The following is a 27,015-nucleotide window of genomic DNA, read 5'->3' as shown; positions in this document are numbered from 1 at the left end:
TTCTATTACTAAAAGAAATTTTTATTTAAAAATCAGACAATAATTTATTTATAAGTTTGAAGTAAAAGCAGCGGGTCTCTTGCAACATGTTGCTGTAGGACAGTTTTGTTCAGCTAACGGTTGTTTGTATCACCTGAAACTAATAGAGATAGATATAGAGTTATATATACGTAAATGATATGTACGTAAATTCGTCCGTCTGTCTGTGCAAGCTGTAACTTCAGTTGAAATTGAGATATCGTAATGAAAATAACTTGGTGCAAAGGTTCTTCTTCTTAATTGGCGTAGAAACCGCTTAAGCGATTATAGCAGAGTTAACAACAGCGCGCCAGTCGTTTCTTCTTTTCGCTACGTGGCGCCAATTGGATATTCCAAGCGAAGCCCGGTCCTTCTCCACTTGGTCCTTCCAACGGAGTGGTGGTCTTCCTCTTCCTCTGCTTCCCCCGGCGGGTACTGCGTCGAATACTTTCAGAGCTGGAGTGTTTTCGTCCATCGGGACAACATGACCTAGCCATCGTAGCCGCTGTCTTTTAATTCGCTGAACTATGTCGATGTCGTCGTATATCTCGTACAGCTCACCGTTCCATCGAATGCGGTATTCGCCGTGGCTAACGCGCAAAGGACCATAAATCTTTCGCAGAACTTTTCTCTCGAAAACTCGCAACGTCGACTCATCAGTTGTTGACATCGTCCAAGACTCTGCACCATATAGCAGGACGGGAATTATGAGTGACTTATAGAGTTTGGTTTTTGTTTGTCGAGAGAGGACTTTGCTTCTCAATTGCCTACTCAGTCCAAAGTAACACCTGTTGGCAAGAGTTATCCTGCGTTGGATTTCTAGGCTGACATTGTTGGTCATCCTTTAGCAACGCTGTACTACCTTTTTTCATTCTAGCTGTAAGCAACCCGTTTCCCTATCATTCTTCCCTTTTTTCTACAAACTGTCATACCGAACGGACGTGTTCACGGACAACATTTCACCTTGTTAACTAATATTTAAGTATTTCTAAATAAACTTGAATTAAACAAATAAACTTCCAAAAATATATTTTAAAAACTATCAGGGCATTCCCGTTAGTCAGCCAAACACTATACTTGAAGTTGGTTGCAATTCTTCAACAGAGTTGCATTTATTTAGAGGATAGTTGCCACTGTCCGAGTTTGGCTTGTGCATTGAGTTTGCTTTTACTTGAGGTTTTAGTAGATTATTTTATAATACCGAATTAATTTACATGTTTTGTTTTTATATTTTGGAACTGAAATGAATAAGTAATTGAAAAAATATTTTACCTTTTTATACTCTCGCAGCAATGTTGCTAAGGAGAGTATAATAGTTTTGTTCACATGACGGTTGTTTGTAAGTCCTAAAACTAAAAGAGTCAGACATAGGGTTATATATACCAAAGTTATCAGTGTGATGAGTAGAGTTGAAATCCGGATGTCTGTCTGTCCGTCCGTCCGTGCAAGCTATAACTTGAGTAAAAAATATGATATCATGATCAAACTTGGTATACGTATTTCCCTGCTCCATAAGAAGGTTAAGTTCGAAAATGGGCAAAATCGGCACACTACCACGCCCACAAAATGGCGAAAACCTAAAACCTATAAAGTGTCATAACTAAGCCAAAAATAAAGGTACTAAAGTGAAATTTGGCACAAAGGATCGCATTAGGGAGGGGCATATTTGGATGTAATTTTTTTGGAAAAGTGGGGGTGGCTCCGCCCCCTACTAAGTTTTTTGTACAAATCTCGGAAACTACTATAGCTATGTCAACCAAACTCTACAGAGTCGTTTCCTTCAGGCATTTCCATATACAGTTCAAAAACGGAAGAAATCGGATAATAACCTCGCTTACCTCGTTAACCGACTAAGAAAAACGTCAGAAACACTAAATTTTACGGAAGAAATGGCAGAAGAAAGCCGCACCCAGGCTTTTTTTTTTAATTGAAAATGGGCGTGGCGACGCCCACTTATGGAACAAAAACCATACCTCAGGAACTACTCAACCGATTTCAATGAAATTCGGTATATACCATTTTCTTAACACCCTGATGATATGTACAAAATATGGGTGAAATCGGTTTTCAACCACTCCTTCTTCCAATATAACGCTATTTAGAGTTCCATCTGATGCTTTCTCTGTATAATATATACATTAGGAACCAATGATGATAGCGGAATAAAACTTTACACAAATACGGTATTGGAGCTGAGGTATCCCTTGTGGAAAAATTGTCGTGATCGGACTATAACTTTTCAAGGTCCCTGATATCGAACACGAAGAATTCAGTGCCTAACTTAACCTAACCTAATTTTTCACCGAAAATATCGGTAAATCTCTCAGATATTTTCATGTAATTCAGAGGACATCATTTTTATACCCTCGTAATAAAGTTGCTAATAACGGTATTTCGATTATCACTTTATCATGCGAGAGTATAAAATGTTCGGTGACACCCGAACTTAGCTCTTCCTTACTTGTTTTCTGACTGCTTTGGTTCAAATATTTTTAGGACGGAACATTTTTTCTACGGTGTCCGACTTTTGTTTGGAGCCACTGTACATGTATTTGCCCTTGAGATGGATTTTCGAAATCTAAACCACCAATGGACATTGTTTGACCACGAGGTCTATTTATCGTCATTGCAAAAACTAAACGTAATGGAAATGATAGCCTCCTGAAGGGTATCGTAGAATCCGATAGTATCATTGGAATACGAGGCAACAGAACCACTTCACCTTTAAACTTTCCAAATAATATGCTTGCTTCAAGAATATTTCCGATGATATTTTTTATAGCCAACATGGCACCATTGCATAATCAAGGTGGATTCAAATTACGCCGCAGAAAAATAGGTAAATCATTCTTTAATCGAATAATATGTGGTGTCATTCCGAATATATCTGAGAATTTAAAAATTGAATTGGAAAACTTGCACTTTCATTTTTACTAAGAACAGTATCGACTGGTTTAAAAAACATGAGATCGCCTGGCAACAACTGTTGTATTTGGAAGTTAATTTCGTCAACATCAACATTTTTGTCTGCCAAAATAGCCCGCTCACTGAGCAGTTTAATTCTTTTTCAACACGCTTTCGTGCAATAATTTTTAATAGAAGTTGAATAAAAATAATGAAAATAAAAATATTTGCACAATTATTAAAAACTTAGGGGGAGCCTTTTATAATTTTTTCTTATCTACTACTGTGATCAAATTGAAAGGTGAATTTTTAATTTATACTTCGCGTGTTTTTCGAATCGGTAAGTTGGTAGTACTGTTAGTGACATCTATGATAAATTTCATGTCAAAATATTCATTAGTATTTGACATACGCGTCGTTTTGTGATGCTCGAAAAGTGAATTCTTCGATTTTGCTATGTCTGAATTTATTAAACAAAGAAGTGCGATAATGCACCATCCCATACTGCATTGGTGCCACCGCCACCGGATTCGCCTGATTTACCTAGCATAGATGACTCGAAAATTTAGTTATGGACATATATTCTGAAGCCTTAGTACCTCTTATAATCAAAATACATACATCCTGATTTTGATATAAAACAAAACTGACACGTACGAACGCCAAACCCTTTGAGGGTTTTACTATACTGACCTAGTACCATTACGCTGACTTGGAATTTCTCATCCCCCAGACAACAATCCCAAAAATGTTCCAGAGTGTTATAATGGTCTGATCCTCATGAGATTTGAAAAACGGTCCAACTTTTTCAAATTTCTTATTTTCTTAGGGGAAGATTAGAAAGCATTAAAATTGTAAATTTGATTAATTTTTCACCTGTCTCATTTCTCCAAACGCTTATAACTTACTTTTGGAACAATTAATCAATAGACTCTCTATTTATTTTATTGCGAATACAAAATTTTATAGATGTTGTGCATGATATTGAGATATTATGTTCGGTTTCCTCAACGTAATCTTTTAAAATATTTTTAATTATTTTTAACGTGGTTATAAAATTATGGATATAAAATGTGGAGTAAAATAAGGCACCAATATTAATTTGGGAAGGATTTAGTACACCGTACTAGGATTTCGGGAATAAAATGGGCATGGTCAGATAGAGGAGATTCTCCAAATCAAGTTGTGGCCACAGGAAGTTTATAGTTTTCGAGATATTCGAGCTTAAATTTGAAAATTACCACTATTTTAATTACATATTTTCTCGATATGAAATTAAGTTTGCACTTATATTTTTCACTTTTATATCCACTAACATATCACTAATTCATTTGTACATATTCATTTTATATAACATAGTTCAAAAATAGCGTTTATTCCCTAAATACAGGAAGCATAATCGTTGTTCTCTTCTTCTTCTCAATTGGCGTAGACGCCACTTACGCGATTATAGCCGAGTTAACAACAGCTCTCCAGTCGTTTATTCTTTTCGCTACGTGGCGCCAATTGGATATTCCAAGCGAAGCCAGGTCCTTCTACACTGGGTCCTTATAACGGAGTCTTCCTCTGCTTCCCCGATGGGTACAGCGTCGAATACTTTCAGAGCTGGAGTGATTTCGTTCATGCGGACAACATGACCTAGCCAGCGTAGCCGCTGTCTTTTAATTCGCTGAACAATATCAATGTCATCGTATATCTCGTACAGCTCATCGCTCCTTCGAATGCGATATTCGCCGTGGCCAATGCGCAAAGGACCATAAATCTTTCGCAGAACCTTTCTGCCGAAAGCTCGTAACGTCGACTCATCGGTAGGTGTCCTCGCCCAAGCCTCTGCACCATATAGCAGGACGGGAATTATAAGCGACTTATAGAGTTAAGCTTTTGTTCGTCGAGAGAGGACTTTACTTTTCAATTGCCTACTCAGTCCGAAGTAGCACCTGTTGGCAAGAGCAATCCTGCGTTGGATTTCCAGGCTGACATTGTTGGTGGTGTCAATGCTGGTTCCTAAATAGACGAACTACAACTTCAAAGTTATGACTGTCAACAGTGACGTGAGAGCCAAGTCGCGAGTGTGACGACTGTTTGTTTGATGACAGGAGATATTTCGTTTTGCCCTCGTTCACTGCCAGACCCATTTTCTGTGCTTCCTTGTCCAGCCTGGAGAAAGCAGAACTAACGGCGCGGGTGTTGAGGCCGATGATATCAATATCATCGGCATACGCCAGCATCTGTACGCTCTTACAGAAGATGGTACCTTCTCTATTTAGTTCTGCAGCTCGAACCATTTTCTACAGAAGCAGGTTGAAGAAGTTGCACGATAGGGAGTCGCCTTGTCTGAAACCTCGTTTGGTATCTAACGGCTCGGAGAGGTCCTTCCCGGTCCTGACAGAGCTTTTCGTGTTGCTCAACGTCAGTTTACACATCCGTATTAGTTTTGCGGGGATACCAAATTCAGACATCGCGGCATAAAGGCAGCTCCTTTTTGTGCTGTCGAAAGGAGCTTTGAAATAGACGAAGAGCTGGTGTGATCGATTCTCCTCTCTCGGGTCTTTTCCAAGATTTTGCGCATAATGAATATCTGGTCGGTTGTTCATTTTCCAGGTCTGAAGCAGTACTGATAAGGTCCAATCAGTTTGATGACGGTGGGCTTTAATCTTTCACACAATACGCTCGATAGAAACTTATATGCAATGTTGAGGAGGCTAATCCCACGGTAGTTGGCGCAGATTGTTGGGTCTCCTTTTTTTATGGATTGGGCATAGCACACTTAAATTCCAATCGTTGGGCATGCTTTCGTCCGGCCGAATTTTACAAAGAAGCTGATGCATGCTCCCTATCAGTTCTTCGACGCCGTGTTTGAATAGCTCGGCCGACAATCCATCGGCCCCTGCCGCTTTGTTGTTCTTCAGGCGGATAATTGCTATTCGAACTTCTTCATGGTCGGGCAATGGACCGCCGGCTCCATCGTCGTCGATTGGGGAATCGGGTTCGCCTTCTCCTGGCGTTGTGCTTTCACTGCCATTTAGCAGGCCGGAGAAGTGTTCCCTCCATAATTTAAGTATGCTCTGGGCATCGGTGACTAGATCACCTTTGGGGGTTCTACAAGAGTATGCTCCGGTCTTGAAACCTTCTGTAAGCCGCCGCATTTTTTCGTAGAATTTTCGTGAGCATTACCCCTGTCGGCCAGCTTATCAAGCTCTTCATCTCACGCATTTCGGCCTCTTTCTTCTTCTGTCTGCCAAATGCGTCTCGCTTCCCTCTTCAACTCTCGGTATTCTATCCCATCCCGCACGTGTAGTGGTAGATCGTAACGTTGCGAGGTAGGCAGCCTGTTTTCTCTCCGCTGCGCACACGGCACTCCTCGTCGTACCAGCTGTTCTTTTGCACTTTCCGAAAACCAATGGTTTCGGTTGCAGCTGTACGTAAGGAGTTTGAAATTCCGTCCCACAGTTCCCTTATACCGAGTTGTTGACAAGTGCTCTCAGAGAGCAGGAGTGCAAGCCGAGTAGAAAATCGTTCGGCTGTCTGTTTTGATTGCAGCTTCTCGACGTCGAACCTTCCTTGTGTTTGGTGGCGCGCGTTTTTTGCTGCACAGAGGCGGGTGCGAATCTTAGCTGCAACAACATAGTGGTCCGAGTCGATGTTAGGACCTCGGAGCGCACGCACATCTAAAACACTGGAGACGTGTCTTCCGTCTATCACAACATGATCGATCTGGTTGGTAGTTTTTCGATCCGGAGACAGCCAGGTAGCTTGATGAATCTTCTTATGCTGGAATCTAGTACTACAGATAACCATATTTCTGGTTGCCCCGGCGAAGTCAATCAGCCTCAACTCCATTTGGGGATGTTTCGTCGTGGAGGCTGAATTTACCGACCGTAGTGCCAATATACCTTCTTTGCCCATTCCTGGCGTTAAAGTCGCCAAGCACGATTTTGACATCGTGGCGGGGTGCAGTTTCATAAGCGCGCTCCAAGCGCTCATAGAAGGCATCTTTGGTCACATCGTCCTTCTCTTCCGTCGGGCGTGGGCGCAAATCAGCGATATGTTGAAGAACCTCGCTTTGATGCGGATTGTATAGACGTTCATTCACCGCAGTGAATGATAGTACTCGGCGACGGAGTTCTCTCTCCCACCACGAATCCCACACCAAACTTGCGCTCCTTTATATGGCCACTGTAGTAAATGTCACAAGGACCTACTCGTCTCTGTCCTTGTCCCGTCCATCGCATTTCTTGGACGGCGGTGATGTCAGCCTTTATCTTTACGAGGACATCAACCAGCTGGGCAGCGGCACCTTCCCAATTAAGGGACCGGACATTCCAGGTGCATGCCCTCCATTCGTAGTCCTTATTTCGTTTGGTGTGGTCGTCATCAAAAGGGGGGTCTCTCATCCGAGGCTGGTTGTAGCTCTTCACTAGGGGTGTTTTTTACGTGGCGGGTCCCAAACCCAGCGCACAACCCTTGTAGGGAATGTTTCGCCTTCTCACTTTAGCTCGCCTTCGAACGGATGTCATGTGTAAAAGAATCGTTTCTGGCCATTCCCAAGTGAATGGCGATCAGAGAACTTTCCTCACTTGCGTGAACTTCTACACATGACTCCAACCTCCTCTCCATCCTTACTTAGTAAAAAACGGAGAACGAGTTTATTGAGGGAAACCTATAAAGTGCCATAACTAAGCACTAAATTAAAATATGGAATTGTAATTTGGCACAGAAGAACTGCAGTATCAAGAGATACCTATGGGCTAAACATTTAAACAAATTGGCATGCCCCATTCATGGATTAATGTTCATATCTCCTAAACAAGTTAAGCTGAAATCGAAAGATTACCACGTCCACTCCCCATATATCGACACTCTTACGAACTACTAAAAGTGCGAGAAATCAAAAACTACCATAAATACTACAGACAAACAAAATTTGAAACTATAAATGGTATGAGAGAGTTTTATTGGAGCTGTTTTATTGTACAATGAGCCCCCTCTTTTAGGTGAAATTACATATCTCGGGACTTGCCTGACTGGTTTCCATCAAATTTGATACGTGACATTGACATATTACAGTGCAACCAACGCCGACTTCCCATAAGAAACAAATTAACATTCCATGTGATTATTTCATTTGCAAGTATGCAAATAAAACATTGAACGAACAGGCGACTGTTCATTTTCAGATTGTGAAGAAGATTTTTACCGTCCAAAAAGTTTTCATATGCAAAAATTACTTTTACATGAATATATTACGTTCTTCAAATGACAACATCAATTTTACTGTCACCTTTGTTATTAGCATGAGATAAGAACTTCTTGAAACGTAAAAATAAAATGATTTGTGCCGGAATGCATTTTGTGACCTGTCTATTTATTGAGGTAACAGGAAATGGAATACATTTCATATCTCAAAATGTCGCTACTTTGGAGCGCTCATTAGAAATGCAGAACAGCAAGCCAATCATAAAACAAAAATAATATACATGAAAAATAAAAATAAAGAATCATGAAAGGGTACAAAATATTTCTTTCGACCATATTTTGTGTTCTTGTGCCAATATTAGCTCTCTTACAAGTCTTATGTTGAACTTTGAATTGCCATATACTTAACCACTTCTCTACTCTCTTTACGTCTTACTCACCGTTAAAATGTTGATACCAATAAATCCGTCACGTTTTATTACAGTAATTTGTAGTCATTTTTAAACACAAACAGAACGACGTGATCGAAGTTGCGTTTGTGCACTTCAAACAGTATCAACGGAGCAAGTATGGCGGAAAACAATAACTTTAGTATATAAGAAGTGAAAAAGAGCATGTAGGTATGTGTATTTATATGTCAGGAAGTAAAAGTAACTTTTTGGGGTTACATAAATGAAGGTAATTTCTCGTCAAATCCCACGCCTTAACACTGTGAAGAGAATCAAAGTTGTAAACTTATGTTACTTTCGCTTTCAAAGTCGAATAACAATTTGTATGTGTGTATAAAGTTTATTTACAGTCAAGAGATAATCAGAGGCAATTACAGCATAGTTGTTTACAGAGATCAGGTGCTTCATTCATACATAGGTATGTAAACTCTTTAATGAGTACCCATTTGGGCTTTTGGTAATAAAGTGTACACAAAGATCGGGAGATATACTTATATATGGCAAACATATTTCACCTATTTTGGTACTCTTTCTGCACGTTATTTTAGTTTATTATTAGACTTCAAAGATATCAACATAAAGTTGGAGAACACGTTTATCACTCCATATTGCATTTTTCACATTCTCACCAAAGTATATAATTTGCAGCTGTAATATTTTTAATAGCTTTCAATACCTAGTAACTGTGAGCTGAAAGGTTTTTGATTAAGATAAATTTTGCAAATTTTCACATTATAAAATAATATAAACAAATAATATAATTGCACTCACAAAGAATAGCAAAACAAATAGACTATCATTCAGAAATTTATATTTACCGAAAAAGGGGGATAAGGAACTTACATACTCATAGATGTACACATTACAGTTTTTCTGACTGAAATTTATATGGACTAGTGATTGTGTTGTTTCGTTTGCTATTCCTTCATACTCCCATAAAATATTACATCCGAATTTAGATATCCCCTTCAGTGATGTATCCAAGTTGTCTGCAATTAATATATATAATTACGATTTACTAATGATTTACTTTACTAGACGAGTGGTTTTGTTTTAATCATAATATAACCAGAAATATCTTCATTTTTATGGTCAGTCAATTATTTTGAAATAATTTCGTTTGGATAATATACCACGATAGTCGTTGACTCATTTCTCGAGTTACCCAACTGCTAATACATTTGCAAGCTAAAATATAAACATCGTAAAGATATATCGTAGCTATCAATTAGCTATGAACAAGTTTAAAACTGTTCGAACTACGCAATGAACTACTAATCAATGATGAGGGATATATTTTATTGTATACGTATCTGCTTTATTTTTTGATTTTCAATTCTAGACGTAAACTGCACGTTTCTTTACTACTTTAGTGTTTCACTGCAATGTACTACCTAAACACTTATGTGTTTGCATATGTGAATTTGGTATAACTTGTGGCATTTGACAACTCTGCGGGATACCACTTCACGCATGGCTCTCCTATTTAGCAAAGTTTAATTGAGACATATTGTAGATGACGCATCTAACCTTGCCAGTTTCAATAAACCATTATTGCAAAATTAATTACACATCGAAAGTTGTTGTAAACCACATTGCATCAGGTTTATCAGCGTGTGAGCGTATTGGATATGAAGGCTTTGTTATCAAGTGCGTAGAACCGCGGAAAATGTATTGAACTGTAACTAAATTACAATACAAGGTTTGTCGCAAAAGAAACAGGACTGTTAAAAAAACAAAAAAAAAATTAATATTTTTCAAAAGCTAAATTTTTTATTCAAAGTAGTTTCCTTGTGCTTCGATACAGAGTTTAGCCCGGTCAATTAGAATTTCAAATGAGTGTTTAAGGTCATTTTTCGGAATGCTCTTGAGAATATCGGTCGTCTCCTTTGGATAGCTGAAATGTCCTGAAACCAGTGTCCTTTCATGGACAAATGAAGTTTTCCAAATAGGTAAAAACCACAGGGTGCCAGATCAGGTGAGTAGGGTGAGTGATTAATGGTTAATATGGAGTTTTTTGTCAAAAAATCAGTGACAAGCGTCGATCGACGACACGGCGCATTATCGTGCAACAGGCGCCAAGACCGAATGCGTAACAAAATACGCTTCATAACACCAAGGTAAAACACAGCATTAATCGTTTGGAATCGTAAAAACAAATCAGCATTGTCTTTATTTTTGACTTCTGAAGACGACCGACTTCTGATCGTCACAGAGGTCCTCACGACCTTCTTGGAATCGCTTAAACCACTCATGCACATTACTACGGGATAGGCACAGATCACCATAAACTTTTTTCATCATTTGAAATGTTTCAGTAAACGTTTTCCCAAGTTTAAAACAAAATTTAATATCACTTTTCGATCGATAACATCAATTGTAGTTATCCAATTGTCTTAAAATTTTTACGAAATGTCAACAAGAGATCAAACTTTTTATTTCATATACCCACCAATAGGTGGCGCCACCAGAAACAGTTATTTTTAAAAAGTTCTATTTCTTTTGCGACAGACCTTGTATTGCTTCATTTCATATTACGTACCTCTATATACATATGCATATTCAAAGAAATGTGTTCTTCAATTGTTTTCGAATAGCAAGACAGTTTTATCGTTTAAACGACCACAAGATCTTTATCTTAATCGGTCAGTTTGTATGGCAGCTGCATGTGCATATACTATAGTGATACACTCTGAACAATATATTAAAGTTTGTGAGGGTATTGAGCTTGATCGATCAGTTTCTATGGTTTTTATAAGCTGTAGCCGTCCGATATCAGCTATTGAGATAAATAAAAATTCCTGCGGGAAAAAAACATGTGCAAAATGTAATATATCGATATCTATGAAAATGAGAGACTAGTTAGTAGGGTAGATACTAACGGCTTAAGCGACTCATAGTCCAGTCAAAACAGTTCCAGTTTGCATTAATTCCCAACAAGCTGGATTTTTGTGCAGGCCTTGGATCCGTCATTACAAATGACATGTCAAAAGTCCCCATCGATCCCGCTTGTGCGTTCTTTTTTATTCGAGATCAAAAGTCACAAATTTGCGTTTTTTGCGTCTATCTCTGAAACAATGAGAGCTACCGAAAAATGGTTCAAACAAAATCTCAACGGTGCACTGTTCCGGAATTATGGCTATTTTAAACATAGAAAATAAGAATATGCAAAATACGGGGCCAGTATACATCATCGGGGTAACCATTTGAACAAAAAACATTAGAACATACATATGTATACTTCATGCGTACAGGTACGTGTAAAATATACAATTCTGAGAGAGTCATCGTCCGTCCCTAATTCTATTGGGCGGTTGGCCTTGAGAAACATCTGCCTGCGACTCTCTATTTTTCGGGTCGAAACCAGCGTATACCTGCTTTTCCCGAAGAACATAGCTTTAGTAAATGCAGTCAGTTGTGAACGGTTTATAGTATTGAATAGACGTGTTTGTGAATTATATTCTCTTTTTTAACCGTGCCGTTACAAAGAAGTTTGCTTCATTTGCAATAAATCTTAGGTCATAGACTCACTTAGTTTCAATATTTAATAATTTATTTAATAATTTTTTTTCATGCCTAAGCACCCTGACTGCTATGACGTTCGAAATCGTACGACAGGGGTTGCCCCACATTTAACGTTATCATAGTTGCTATGGTTCTCTGTGCGATGCGACATTAATTAGAAGTGCAAATACATCGGTTACTGGTTTTATAACAATATATTCACCATTTCTAAAGGGTGATCTATTTCGAGGTTCCCTACTTTTATAAGAAAGAAAAACACAGAAACTTCAAATTTAATGGGAAATGTGTAATATCTTTCAAAAGAACTTTCTTTGGTTTTTAATTTTGAAGATTATCTCTTTCAAATGTTGGCCGCGGCTACGATTCTTGTGGTGTATCCGTCCATCTAATGAATACAATTTCCAATGAATCGTTCCAGCATTTCGACTGGTAATTGGCGAATGACGCGCATGATATTTCGTCCCAAGGCGCGATTGTTCCCATAGGCTCTGGACTTTACATATCCCCACTGGAAAATTCGGTGTAATATCACACGATATTTGTAACCAATCGACTAACCCAAAATGTAAATTATCTGCTCACCGAAATGCTTTTTTGAGACCAAATGTCATGGTCATCACAAGTTTCAATTTCAGGCATCAAATAGTCGGTTAGGTTATCAAGGTACGATAACGGTCTCAGTCATTATTTTGAAGATGATGATTCCATCGATCTACAAATGACACCAAACCAATATTTTCTCTGAATCAAAGGCAGCTCTTGAATCTCTTCAAATTGCTATTCATCCCAAATACAAATTTTGGTTATTTAAAGAACTTTAAAAAAAACTGAACATGGAAACATGGAACATGGAAATGAAATGGTTTTTTCGCCACAACCAATTTTTTTTATTCATAATAAACTCGTTCGGCTCGTTGGCCGGTATGGCCGCCAGCATGCTGGTCCAAGCCTTTTTAATGGCCTCTACGTCTGCATAACGCTTTCCTTTCATGGGCAAGTGCATTTTTCCGAAAAGGAAGCCATATAAGATGAATACGGGGAGTGGTTAATGGTTAAAATTTGATGTTAAAATCAGTCAATTTGTTCGGAACAAACCGGGCACACACCTTTCGTAAGCCCAAATGTTCAGTTAAAATGCGATAAATCGATGTTTTGGAGATGTTTAATTCCATTTCCATGAATTTCAATTATGATTTCGGCTGACATGTGATGTATTCACACACAGTTTCGATAAAATTTGCGGTGATCACGGATTTTGATTGGCCCACATGTTGATCGTCATTTATGTCCTCACGACCACTTTGAAAACGTTGGAACCACTCGTGCACTCTGCTACGGGATAGGCAATCGTCGCCATAAACTTGTTTTATCAATTGAAAAGTTTTTGTGAAAGTCTTACCAATTTTAAAACAAAATCTAATGTTGGCTCTTTGTTCGAAGCTCATTTTCGCACCGATAACACAAACATACTAACACTTAAAAAGCAATAACTTCACTTCCAATCAATGAAATCACTGGACAATCGATTAAGATAGCAGATTCTAACGCACCAGTCAACATATAGATGGCGCCACCAGGGGCGCTAGATTCAAAAAGTCCGGGTTTATTTTGGAACGCACCTTGTACATACTCATTGGGCCAGAAATGGGCTTATGAACAAAATTTGGCTCAAAAACGTCGGATCTCCTTAGAACTTTCTAAGAAAACATAGAGGGAAGTAATGTCACTTATGAAGGTCGAGCGGCTTCATTAATTGTAGAAGCTGTATTTTGTACGCTATCAATTTAAGATCTCGTCGCAAAATGTGCCAAGTCGTTCCATACATCGTTCCGATTTGCTGCGAACGGCGCTGAGTCGACTCTCCACGGTCTATCTGCATTTATAGAAGTAAATTTCATATTAAAATATAGAATCTTTCAATTAAAAATATAATTCTGGCAGATACGTAGGATAATTCAAGTTACATTACAACAAAACAAAAAACTAAATCTGTTAGGCAAATTGAAGTATCCGTATATTATATATAATTGCAGTAACAGTATAATTATTGAAGATAATTCAAATATAGGCGCAAATCGACAACAATTAACAATAATCTCGCTAACACAAGATGACTTATACGACAAGGTGAAAGCAAGCTCAAAAGCAAGTAAGGGAATATCACCTCGAACAATTCAGCAATATTAGTTGCAGCAGGTAAATACTTAAACATTTAAGTTTTTAATTATAAATTATTATCAGCATTATAAAAATATTATTAGCTCAAACAAAGCTGATTTCCAATATTACCTTTTTGAGGAATTTCTGGAGAAATGGTTATTATAAAATTTTTTACTTTGTTTTAGAGTTTTAAATTGTAATAAGGAAAGGCAAATATCAAATGAACACATACATTTCTAGTATCATCTAGCGATAATTAAATATGTTAAAACCATCTTCCTTTACTTGTATGGACTTATACATACTTAGGCGATGAAGTTTGTAATTATAACATTTTATGCAATCAACACCAATGTAATGCTGGTGCATGCTGATGATATTGATATCATTTGGCTTTAACAACCGCGCCGTTAGTTCTGCTTTCTCCAGAATGAATAAGGCAGCGAAGCAAATGAGTCTGATGGTGAACGAGGGCAAGACGAAATATCTCCTGCCATCAAACAAACACTCGTCGCACTCGCGAATAAGCACCCACGTCACTGTTGATAACTTCGAAGTTGTAGATAATTCGTCTATTTAGGAACCAGCATCATCACCAACAACAACATCAGCTTCGAAATCCAACGCAGGATATCTCTTACCAACAGGTGCTACTTCGGTCTAAGTAGACAATTGAGAAGTAAACTCTCGACGAATAAAAACAAAACTCTATAAGTCACTCATTACTCACTTCCTGCTATATGATGCAGAGGCATGGACGATGACAACAACTGATGAGTTGACGTTGCGAGTTTTCGAGAGAAAGGTTCTGCGAAAGATTTATGGTTATTTGCGCGTTAGCCACGGCGAATATCGCATTCGATGGAACGATGAGCTGTATGAGCTTTACGACGACATTGACATACATAGTTCAGTAAATTACGAATGGACGAAAACACTCCAGCTCTGAAAGGAAGAGGAAGATCTCCACTCCGTTGGAAGGACCAGGAGGAGAAGGACCTGGCTTCGTTTGGAATCTCTAATTGGCGCCACCTTGCGAAAAGAAGAAACCTTACAAATAGTTTTGACACATAAAACGTCTAAAGAATTGGAAAATGTGTAAGAGATAAACTTTGATATGGTTTCCTCTGAAAAATTGGGTTTGGTTTTGATCTTAGTTCTTCTCTCCCGTTACGTGCCATACGTAAGCTCAGCTTAAGAACTAAGTGCATCGAAAGGAGAAAGCACATAAAAGACAAGTAAGGAAGGCACCTGATTTTAGGCCAAACAGAAGTTTAAAATTCGTATATAGTTCCTTCCTTATGTAAGGTAAATAAGTGCTAGGGAATATTTTGATCCGATTTTCGACAGTTTTGTTATTACGACAAATAATTATCAGAAGTAAAGGCTCTCTGAGTTTTAAATATTTAAATAATTAATTCAAGCTATCTGAAAACCCGTATATTAGGTATATGGGACTAGGCGATTTATTGTTCTCCAAATTGGGTAAGACGATACACTTTTATATTTAGTATACATTTAAAGTCTTTTTATAATACTAACTACAATTTCTTAAATAATTACTCATAATTGCGGTATAAAGTCAACCGAAATTTCGAAAATATCTATTTCTCATAGAGGAGTATTAACCCGATTTTACCCATATTTTGCACAAAATCATCAAAAATATATCATCCCTAGTCCACTTATTTAGCGTTTAAACCATTGAAAAGCTATAGTCCGGATTCGACAATTTGTGGGCTTAAAGAAAAATAACTTATGGGCACACCTGCAAAGTTTTATTCTAATGACTTCAGTGAAGTTTGATTTGTATACTGTAAATAGAAAAAATCAGATGGAATCTAAAAGTTGGTCAATTAGAAAATAGGCGAGGATGTCATCCCATTTTGCTCATTTGCACAGCGTATGAAAAAATATTTGGGTGACATTACACGCCAAAATTGGTCGAAACTGGTCAAGTAGTTTCTGAGATATAGGATCTTAACAAAAGATGGGTGGTGCCCAACCCCTTGTCCAATTTTTACACCTGCTCTTATTGAGCCTTTTCGTATCATCTTGGTTGTGCAATTTAATGCTTGTGACGTATTTATTCACGAAGGTAGTGGTCCTATCAGTAATTCTAAAGTTCTATAAAGATAACTGAGTATTTACTCATGTTATCGCCTGCACAGTCCTACGAAAAAGCAGACAGTCACTCGGATTTTTACTCGCTTCGCTATTCTATATAACCGTATATTTAAAGTAGTGATACAAAGAACCGTTAGGTGAACCAGACTACTATACTCTGTAGCAACATGTTGCACGAGTTTAAACAACAAAAACCTATTCTATTGAACACATATTTAAATTACAGAAAATACCTTAATATTTCGATACACTACAATTGCAATAACATTGCAATTTGCAATTAAAAGCAAAATAGTGTTTCCCGTAATATTTTGTTTTACACTAGCTTAATTGTAGGCGAATTTGCCCAACGGTTGCGGAGGAACACAAAAATGCAATATATCAAAGGCATGATTTATAGCAATTTTGAATAAATGTACATATACATACATACTAGTATATTCGTAGCCCTACCCGCAGACAAACAGTTTTCCGGATAGCCAATATAAGCTGCACCGCTTCGTTTTTGCAAGCGATGTAAGTCTCGAAGCCAGATTGAGCCAAATTTATGTTGGCTGCGGTCAAATAGCGCCAAATTTAACATCATTTAACCAAATGTTTTTGTTATTGTAGTTATTCGTATTTAGTCGTACTATCTTGTAAAGTTTTCTGCTTGTGCTACTGATAAAGGCAATTTATCATATTTACATGTAAACTAACTTTAACGCAATAAACCTGTTATGAACATGAGAAAGCGCTTAGCGCTAGTATACCGATAACTGAAAAGATAATATTTACGGAAATCTGGAAATTATATAAAAGTCAATGTGCAATTTTCTCACGAAAAGGTTAAGAGATAAAAAATATTTTATTTAATTCCTAAGATCAAAGCAATGCAAAACGATACGAAGTGTTATACTGCTGGATGTGACCTAATAGTTATTATGCTCTATCGATTATCTTCATGGTAACACTCTAAACCAATCGAAATAGATGTAGGGTTATTTATATTAAAACGATCAGGAAGGTGGCATGGATTTGATTATGGTTCATTCTTGTCTGTTTTTTCGACGATTGTACATATACAAAATTAACTTATCTTTATAGATCTTGTACCTTTCATACGTAAAAGCTATGTTCTTAAACCTTCAAAAACATAAATGTGCTGAAAATAAAAATATTCGTCTTGACTTCTGTTGATTTCACATCATATCTATTTGTCCATATGTTAGGCGTATTAATGAATTTGTGTGTCTCCACAGTTCCTTTAGCCTTTAACAACTCAATTGAAAAGTCCCCAGACTGACATATACAAGTACTAGATGACGTTACTAGAATTTAATACACATGATTTTTCGTTAGCCCTAAAATTCGAAATGTGCGTGTATAAATTTGGGATCTGCCGGATCATTAGTTTGTGAATTATAATATTTTGAGTGAAATAACTATCGTTATTGTGAAAAAATGGATAAAAAACAAATTTTGAGTGTTGATAAAATATTGATTTTTGAAGGGAAAAATACAATTGAAGCAAGAACATGGCTTGATGATGAGTTTCAAGACACTGTTCCAGTAAAAGCAACCGTCATATATTGGTAAGCTTCAGGTGGTGAAATTAGCATCGAAGACGGTGAACGCAGCGGGCGTCCAAAATAGCTTGTTATCGACAAAACAAAAGATTAAAAGAGTACACAAAATAATTTTGGATGAACGTAAAGTGAAGTTGGTCGAAGTAGCAGAAATGTGCAAATCATATTCTCGAATAATTGGGTACGAGAAAGCTCTGTGCAAAGTGGGTGACGCGGATTCACTTTTGACCAAAAACAACGACTATTTGATGATTCAAAGCAGCGTCTGGATAATCGGTATTTGATAATGGATGAAATACTGCGAAAACAAATCGTCAATCGACTACAAGTACGATGCACCTGCTCCAAAGCGTGGAAAAACGCAGCAGTCGGCTGTTAAGGTTACAGCGTTTGTATTTTGGGATGCGCATAGAATAATTTTTATTTATACATTTAAAAAGAAAGGACTATCAATTAACAGTGACTATTACATAGCAATACCGGACCGTTTGAAGGACGAAATTACTGAAAAATGGCCGCATTTGAAGAAAAAGTAAGTGATGTTTCACCATCAGATGCACCGTGTCGTAAGTTAGTGAAAACGAGTGCAAAAATTCATAATTGGACTTCGCAAAAATGGTATCGAAAAGTTAGGGGCTTGCTATAACCAGAATAGCATCCTTCTAGAGAACTACATATGTTGAATAAAAAAACTACCTCAAGTCATCAAAGGCGTTATTTGTATGGTTGATTATGCTTTGGATTTAACAGATGCCATAAATGTAAGAAGCACCGGTGGGAATGAAATTTTTAAAAAATGGGCATGTTCCGTCCGTAATAGGTTAATGTATTATCTGTTACCATCTAGACGGCAACTTCATAATACCCCCCTCGTAGAAGCCAACCTCTTTATTCGCGAAGAACTCGGACAGCCAGTTTTCACAAGCCTCTTTTGAGTTCAACTTTACAGCAACAAGGGCGTTCGCCTTGGACAGGAAAAGGTAGTAACCACTTATCGCTATGTCTGGGCTGTAAGGTGAATACGATAATACCTCCCATCCGAGACTGTTTGGAACGATTCACCGGCCTTCGACCGTGACCGGGTTCTCTTGATATTGTCGTATGTGATCCATTTTAAATCGCCAGTCACTATCTGCTTCAAAAATGGGTCGAGTTCGTTACGTTTCAGCACCCAAACACTAAGCTATTTTGTGTATCCAGCCTTCTGTAGATGGCTTAAATTGGTTTGGTGACCAACTGCCATCTTCTGGACAAGATGCCACATGCCGGTCGAACTCGATGTTTTCCATGATTTGATCAGTATTCGTCTTCACAGGTTTTCCGCCAGCTGGATTATCCATGATGTCGTTTCCACCCGCTCTGAATCGTCTAAACCGTTCCTCTGCAGTTCGAAATGGTAGAGTACCATCCCCCAAAACACCATTAATTTCAAGGAACGTTTCTCTAGCGGATTTGCCTTTGGTCAAGTAAAACTTTAAAATAGCGCGAATATCGGCGTTAGTGAACTCCATGTCTACATACACGTCTGTAACTGTATAACGCAATAGCCAAAATAACACAGTACAACAGCTAATCTGGGGGGTGATAAATTCCAAGTCAGGGTGATGGTACTAGGTCAGTATAGTAAAACCCTCAAAGGGTTTGGCGTTCGTATGTGTCAGTTTTTTTTATGATCTTTTAAATATTTTCCTTATCCTGATGTTTTTTCGCTTAGTTGTAACATTTTGGCAAAAACGTAGTTTAACATAACTCGCGAACCACTTGTCCGATTTTGATGAAACAAATTTAGAAAAATTAAGAATTACAGTTTCTCTAAAAAAAAGACTTCTGGCCATAAACTACTAAAAAAATAAATTAAACATTTTTATAATTTTTTATTTTTATTTTATTCATTTATTTTTATTAATATATGTATATATATATTTTTTTTTTATACCCTGAACAGGGTATCGGTTAACTATAGCCTATAGCTGTCATACAAACTGAACGATCGGAATCAGGTTCTTGTTTGGACAACTTTCACATTCGACAAGATCTATTAACAAAATTTGGTATGTGTAATTTTCTAAGGCAACAATGTAATCTCCGAAGAAATTGTTCAGATCGGTTAACTGTAGCATATAGCTGCCATACAAACTGAAAGATCGGAATCAAGTTCTTGTATGGACAACTTTCACATTTGACAAGTTTTATCAACGAAATTTGGTATATGTTATTTCTAAGGCAACAATGTAATCTCCGAAGAAATTGTTCAGATCGGTTAACTGTAGCATATATCTGCCATACAAACTGAACACATAGTTACTAACAGAAATTCACCTGTGAAGGGTATTTAGCCTCGGTGCAACCGAAGTTAACGTTTTTTCTCGTTTTTTATCTAAATTTAAAAGGTCATAAAAAAAACTGACACATACGAACGCCAAACCCCTTGAGGGTTTTACTATACTGACCTAGTACCATCACCCTGACTTGGAATTTTCACCCCCCAGACAATAATCCCAAAAATGTTCCACAGTGTAATCATGCATAGCGTCGTTTTGTAAGTTACGTCAAGACCTTTCAAAGATGTAAAGTATTGCCAGATACGAGCTCTGTAAGGCCTTATACATAGCCGCGAAATTCAAAAGACAAAAAGGCGGAACGGAGATATTTGACAATCTAGTATATGCATTAACAGAGGACAAATCGTTTCGGTACCTTTTTAATAGTGTTAACATTAGTGAAAATGTACTAAATGCGGGATAAAACTTTGCATATGTGACCTGGTCTACGAAAAGGGAGATAACGTGCGAAAACTAGTTTTCTGGGAAAAGCTGTAAAAAATAATCGTCAGTTTCTCGTTATCTCATTAATTGTTCTCCTTTTTTTTGACACCTAAGCCCCCTTTCCGTAGACCAGGTCACATATACATATGCTTTGCATTCTAATGACTTTTACTTGACAAGAACTATAATTGTTCAAGCTCCAAGACATTTCAGAGATAAAATAATAATTTCTAATTGTTGAATTTTTTAAAAACACATATTTATGTACACCGATACCAAGAAAGTATTTGCCCTACTTTTACCCTTTCGAGAAAATAAAAAGTTGGGTTACATCTGAGCTTAGACCCTCCTTATTTGCTTGATGTGAAATGCTTTTAGAACTTTACAATATGTACTGGGAGTGTTACTAAGATCCGACTAATTTTTATAATTATTGTAATTGATGCTGGCTTAAGGGAAAAAATTTCGAGCAAATTTATCTGAACAACTTTCAAAATTTATTTAAACAATTAAAAACAAATTAGCGTATTTTAATTCAATATCATAAATATTATTAATAGAAAGAGAAAGTTTTTTAACAAGGTTAAAAATTCCATTTTGGTTGAAAAAATGTTCACGATTTCGTATATGGGCAAAGTCAATGGAAGTTAATGAAAATCATTTCCATTTTTAAAACAGTGAAACCTAGCTAATGTATTCATACTGCAAACTCATAGCACAACTCGCCTTTTGCGTTGTTGTTAAAATATTTAATCAAAGTTGCTGGAATTTGTACATTGACTAGGTTTCTACATATACGAGGTTTGTACAAAAAGTATAGCGTATTTATGCTGACAAGGTCGACCATTCGCTTTCGATTTTTGCGTTTTTCAAAAAATGGATCTAAGGAAAAAAAGAATGAAAGAGAAAATAGTATTGACCAATATTGGCTCGTGCCATTCGATTTTAATCAAAGCGTCGCTTTGACACAGGAGTTGTTGGACTCAGTCAGCCACGACCCTGATCGGCTCCAGGGAATCATAACTGGTGATGAAAACGGGCTTATGTTTAGACGTGGAAACTAAATCTCTATCATCCCAATGGAAGATGTCACATGTGCTAAGACCAAAAAAAAGTGAAGCCAAGTTAGTTCGAATGAGAAGGTTTGCTAACAGTTTTATTCGATTGCAGGACTGTCGTACATCATGAGTTCTTGCCAAAGAGTCGTACCGTCAACAAAGTATATTTTCTAAAAGTTGGGTGCGATTTGGGAGAAGCAATCCCCCAGAATCGTCCGGCTTTTTGAATGAACAAAAATTGGCTTTTACACCACGATATTGCTTTTGCTCACGCATCGTTGATTGTGCTTGAATATTTGGCGAAAAGAACACATTATTGTAGCGCACAGTATTACAATATAATAAAATACTGGCAGAACTGCAATATACTACTATATCTGGTAGTGATTAATTTAAAGGGGATTAAATAGATATTCACGAATAAATAAAAAAAATTTTAAGAAAACCAGAATTCACTATACTTATTGAACAAAACTCTTAGCCACTCAAAAAAAAATATAAACGTACATATGTATGTATGAACATTCAAACATTGTACTGCTTATATTGAAACCGCACGTGAAACTAACAAATATCACAGTTGAGCATGTAACCTAAAAGCAAAATTTCCATGAGAGAAGATTATGAAGTAAATTTTGAAAAACGTCTACACCGCTGAAAATTAAAAAAAATACGAAAGTACGAAAATTGCCAACAACAAAATTCAAATTATGGGCGGTTTCGTATCTACGATCTAAAAATTTTTTGGGCGCAATTACTGAATCGACTACTGAATGTATAACCAGATTTCCTACTGGGTTTAAACAAATACACCTTTTCACACCTATACATTCTATAGACGTATGTGCATATATTCAAAATTCGAAATATTCCCAGGTGTACACCAATTAAGCATGAATTTCCGAAGCAAACCAGCGCAGGCTAACGCAAAATCACAGTATTCATTTCAGTTGTGCTAATAACTTTTAATTCAATTTCGGGCGTAAATTAAGTTTAGTTTCTCCACCATTTTTGCTTTTGTTAGTTTTTTACGGGTTTGACTTTGTTCTTGCATATTTTGTTTCATTTGAAATGTTTCCTTTGTGGGTGCTTGAAATTATTGCACTCGCATTGAGGCAAACATTTCTGTGAGCGCATATGTCGTTGGTAAATGAAACAGAATTCTGTGAATATTTGTTTGGGTTAGAGTTATTAAAAAAAGGGTAAAAGCAATACAAAAGTGAAACTTTTGGATTCCTAGTAAACAATAATTCTCATACTACTATCATACTAAATATCAAAAAGTCAGGAAAAATTCCACCAGATATCAATAAGAGTTAGAAACTTTTTTCTTTGAAGTACAACTATCAGATATAGACATAGACACATCATAAATAAAGTAGAACGAGTTTATAACAAGTTGATTGCAATAGTTACGCTTTACAATATTCAATATGGACATTATATGGTAATCTTTGAGTTAAACATTTCTAAATCTTGTGATGGTATAAAATTCGGGGATTACTATTCATTATTCTAGTACATTGGTATGAATTTCACTAATTTAAAATTTGTAATTGATATCAATTCAATTTAAATATTTTATGAAAATGAGTTGCTTTAAACTCAAGCTAAGCACGTTAGGGGATTGCTTGACCACATATTTGTACAGAGTAGCTCACGAATCGTGCTACAAAACAAACCTTAATAACTTTTTTCTGTGTGAGTAATGGCCTTACTTTTTTTATTTGCCAGATTATAATTTTTTTTAAGAATGAATGCTTTAGATACCCAAAAGAGGGTTTGGATGGTGCAGCGGTATCATGTTTTGCAGTGAGTCATTGCCGTCCAAAAGGAATTCAAGAAAATCCAAGAACTGTGACTCGAAACTTACTGGCACAACTTTGAGTTATTATACGGTCATTACAACGGATAAGTTATGATGACTATTACCTGTTTTATTGCAAAGTTTAAGTGATAAGCAGGTTAACCCTCTAGATTTGCCTATTCGCCTGGAATTTTGCCAAAAAATTATTTAAATTACCAAAGAAGACCAAAACTTGTTAAATTGCCTGTTAATGACTGATGAGGCCAATTGTGATCTAAACGAAAATATATAATAAATATATATAATTTTTAATAGTAATTAATTTTAAAAAATAAAATAAAATTTGCTATATAATAAAAAATAAATAAATGTAATACATTGTTTTAAAAAAAGGTATTACGACTTTTCTTTGTGCCTCTTGTGTCCTGTATTAAAGTCTGTGTAAATTTATAAGAATCAACTGTTAGTTAACTTTATTTATAATATATTTTTTATTTATAAAAAATATTTCAAAATATTTCATATCAAGAGGAATGTATGTTCGATGTAAAGACCAATTTCCTATCCATCTTACTAAAAGCCAAAACATACCTTCCATTTATAATTTAACAGCCGTTACGCAGTAACCACCTCAGCGGAAACTCTTGCTATTGTGCAGATATAAAGATGCAAAGAAATTTTTGTTTTTCCATGATAGTATAATTTGATTGATGAGTACTAATGACATCCACAGTAATTTTTAATATCTATGCAAATGAGCGTGAATTGTTATCGTTCTATTTTACTTTGATTTTTCGCCATGTCACTTAAGTTGTCATTTCTTTTGAAAAGCTAAGACGACAACTGTAAAAAATTCATTAACTTGTTTCCTTTTCTGAATTTCTCCGCTAATTTCAAACAACAAACACGTACTGAATCCCAAGTGTTTAATTAGGCATAATTATTTGATGAGCAACATCTGAAGCCACAATGAAAATGGATGGATATTTTTAACTCCTGTGTGATAAAGTATGAAATTTTGTATCTCAGACAATTTAATATGGTCCTGAAAATTAAAGACGTACCTCAACTATAGACTACTAAAGCTAGGTCAAAACTATAGTGCGGAAAGTGGCAAAACGAGATAATTACTACTTTCTCGTTCTTATAAATACGTATGTAACTATTTTTCTCAAAACTACGACAGTGCATTATTATAATAGATACAACATCATGTATGTATATAAATATGTGGCACGTGAATTCATTCTATATTAGGAAAAATAATTAACTAAATTTTTGGCCAGTTAATATATATATATATAGTATGAACACAGAATACTAATAATATATTGCACTTAAGGGGCTACACCGGTGTGAAATTTGCAAAAAAAAAAAATATTTTTGCTTTTTCGATAGTTTACAAGTATATTCCCAATACGATTTTTTTTTTCTCAAAATTATGCCATTATGACCAAAGAAGTTCAAAACATTCAATTTAGTACTTTCTTTTAAAAAATTCACGAAAATCGCATAATTTTTCATTCGTTACAGTGGTATTGTAGCATTGTGATATAGGAATGCAAGAAAAGGGCCACGGCTTAAAGTTAATCGATATCGGCCGGGCCACAGTTATGAGATTTCACCTAAAAGTGGGCGGTGCCGCGCCCATTGTTCAGTTTTTACCATGGTTCCTATAAAGCCCTTTTTTTTCTATCGAGGGGGTAGTTTTGAACAAACCGAATAGAGAGCTGGGCCACGACCACTTTTTCAAAATTTATAACCCAACGATGCAACATGTTGCAATAGTATACAAATTACAGTAATAAATATAGTTATATTTACTACTTTGTGTAGATATTCTATATTTTGCATATGGTATAGCTGAAGTTGTCCCACCAGACTACGTTGAAAGTAATGAATAACAAATTGACCTAGAGAAAAAAAGCAAAGAGGAGAGCTTTTAGTTGATAGGTTTATGCATAAGTAGACAGCAATTGATTAGTTTTCGGAATTGGATTTTGTCGATAACAATAAGTTGATAGATATGATATACATTATTATTTTGTAGGGAGGACCTTAAATGAGATATTTATTATTAAATGTTAAGTGGAGAGACGTGAAGCCTTCTTTAAAGTATTTTTATGATAGCAGATATGAAAACAGTTTCAGAATAATAAGAAAATTTAACTGTTAAGAACATCTAGTACAATTGCGACAATAATAATTCTCCATTATTCTGCTGTGTAAATTTTGATGAAATAGAGACAGAAGACAATTACATAATATTTCGTAGTACATTGCAATCGTCGCAGTAGTCAATGTCAGAAAACAATAACAGGCACCGCAGCTATAAAAACTACCTCAGAGGTATTGCAGAACCACAAATAAAAGCCGCCGAAGTAATTTCTGTTTAAGTTATGTACTTATTTATCAAACACCTTAACTTAGATCTACTTGCTAATATACAGCAGGTAGAAAAAGAGAGTTATCAACGCGGCCAGCGCTTTTTCAATACTCTAAACTTTTTCGCTTTATCGAATAACAAATGTTTTGAATATTTTTGCAAAGTTTCGTTATGAAAGTACCGTAATTGATGATTTTATTGACAATGCATTGTCTAGTAAGAAATTTGAATTGCATTTTATAAAAATTCTTAGTGGTTTTGAATTAAAACTTGAAAATAAATAAATAAAAAAATTCATTAATGTCGCAAGAATTCTTTATTTCCTAAATTTTGTGATTGAATTGGTATGTAAATAAAAAAAAATTCTGAAAATAGTAAAGTTTAAGCAACATAATCAATTTACAAAGTGATGATCACAAGCAGCGATATACTTATATTGCTGGGAAATTGAATAGAAACCAGGTTACAATATGGAAAGTTATTGCTGTAATGTAAAAATTGCAGAAAAAGCAGGTCGTGGTCGAATAAAACACTATGTATGTGATCCCCACATAGACAGAAATAAATATACTGAATTTTAGTTGCAATATAGTGAGTACTGCTTTTTGCTATTTATTCGTTTTTCTCATTTATATTAAAGCTTGTACTATCAAGTTTTTTTTATTGGATAATAGGTCATACGTTTAAATAAGAAGCACAAATAACTCGATAACCGTCAAGGAATTTATACATGTTATGATCTCGATATTGCTGAACTTTTGCTTAATTTAAATATTCATATTATAACATTAGATCCATAAAATCTGAACGCGTTATCTACTGCCATAAACATAACGATAAACTCTTAAATGCTTTCAGTATTTAATAATCAGCAACAAAAACTTGTATAAGGTTGAGTTGGTTAAAACAACTATGCAGTAGAGCACCTACATATATGCTTAGAAAAATGTAAGACATACAAGTATATTACCCAAAAAGCGATTTTCGTACAATTTATTCGTTTGGCCTATGTTTTAAATCTGCCAGCGTTCAGAATGAAGTCTCACTGGTTT

This window comes from Bactrocera tryoni, chromosome 5 (assembly GCF_016617805.1).
Source record: "Bactrocera tryoni isolate S06 chromosome 5, CSIRO_BtryS06_freeze2, whole genome shotgun sequence".
Lineage (NCBI taxonomy): Eukaryota > Metazoa > Arthropoda > Insecta > Diptera > Tephritidae > Bactrocera > Bactrocera tryoni.
Note: the sequence above shows the minus strand (reverse complement) of the source record.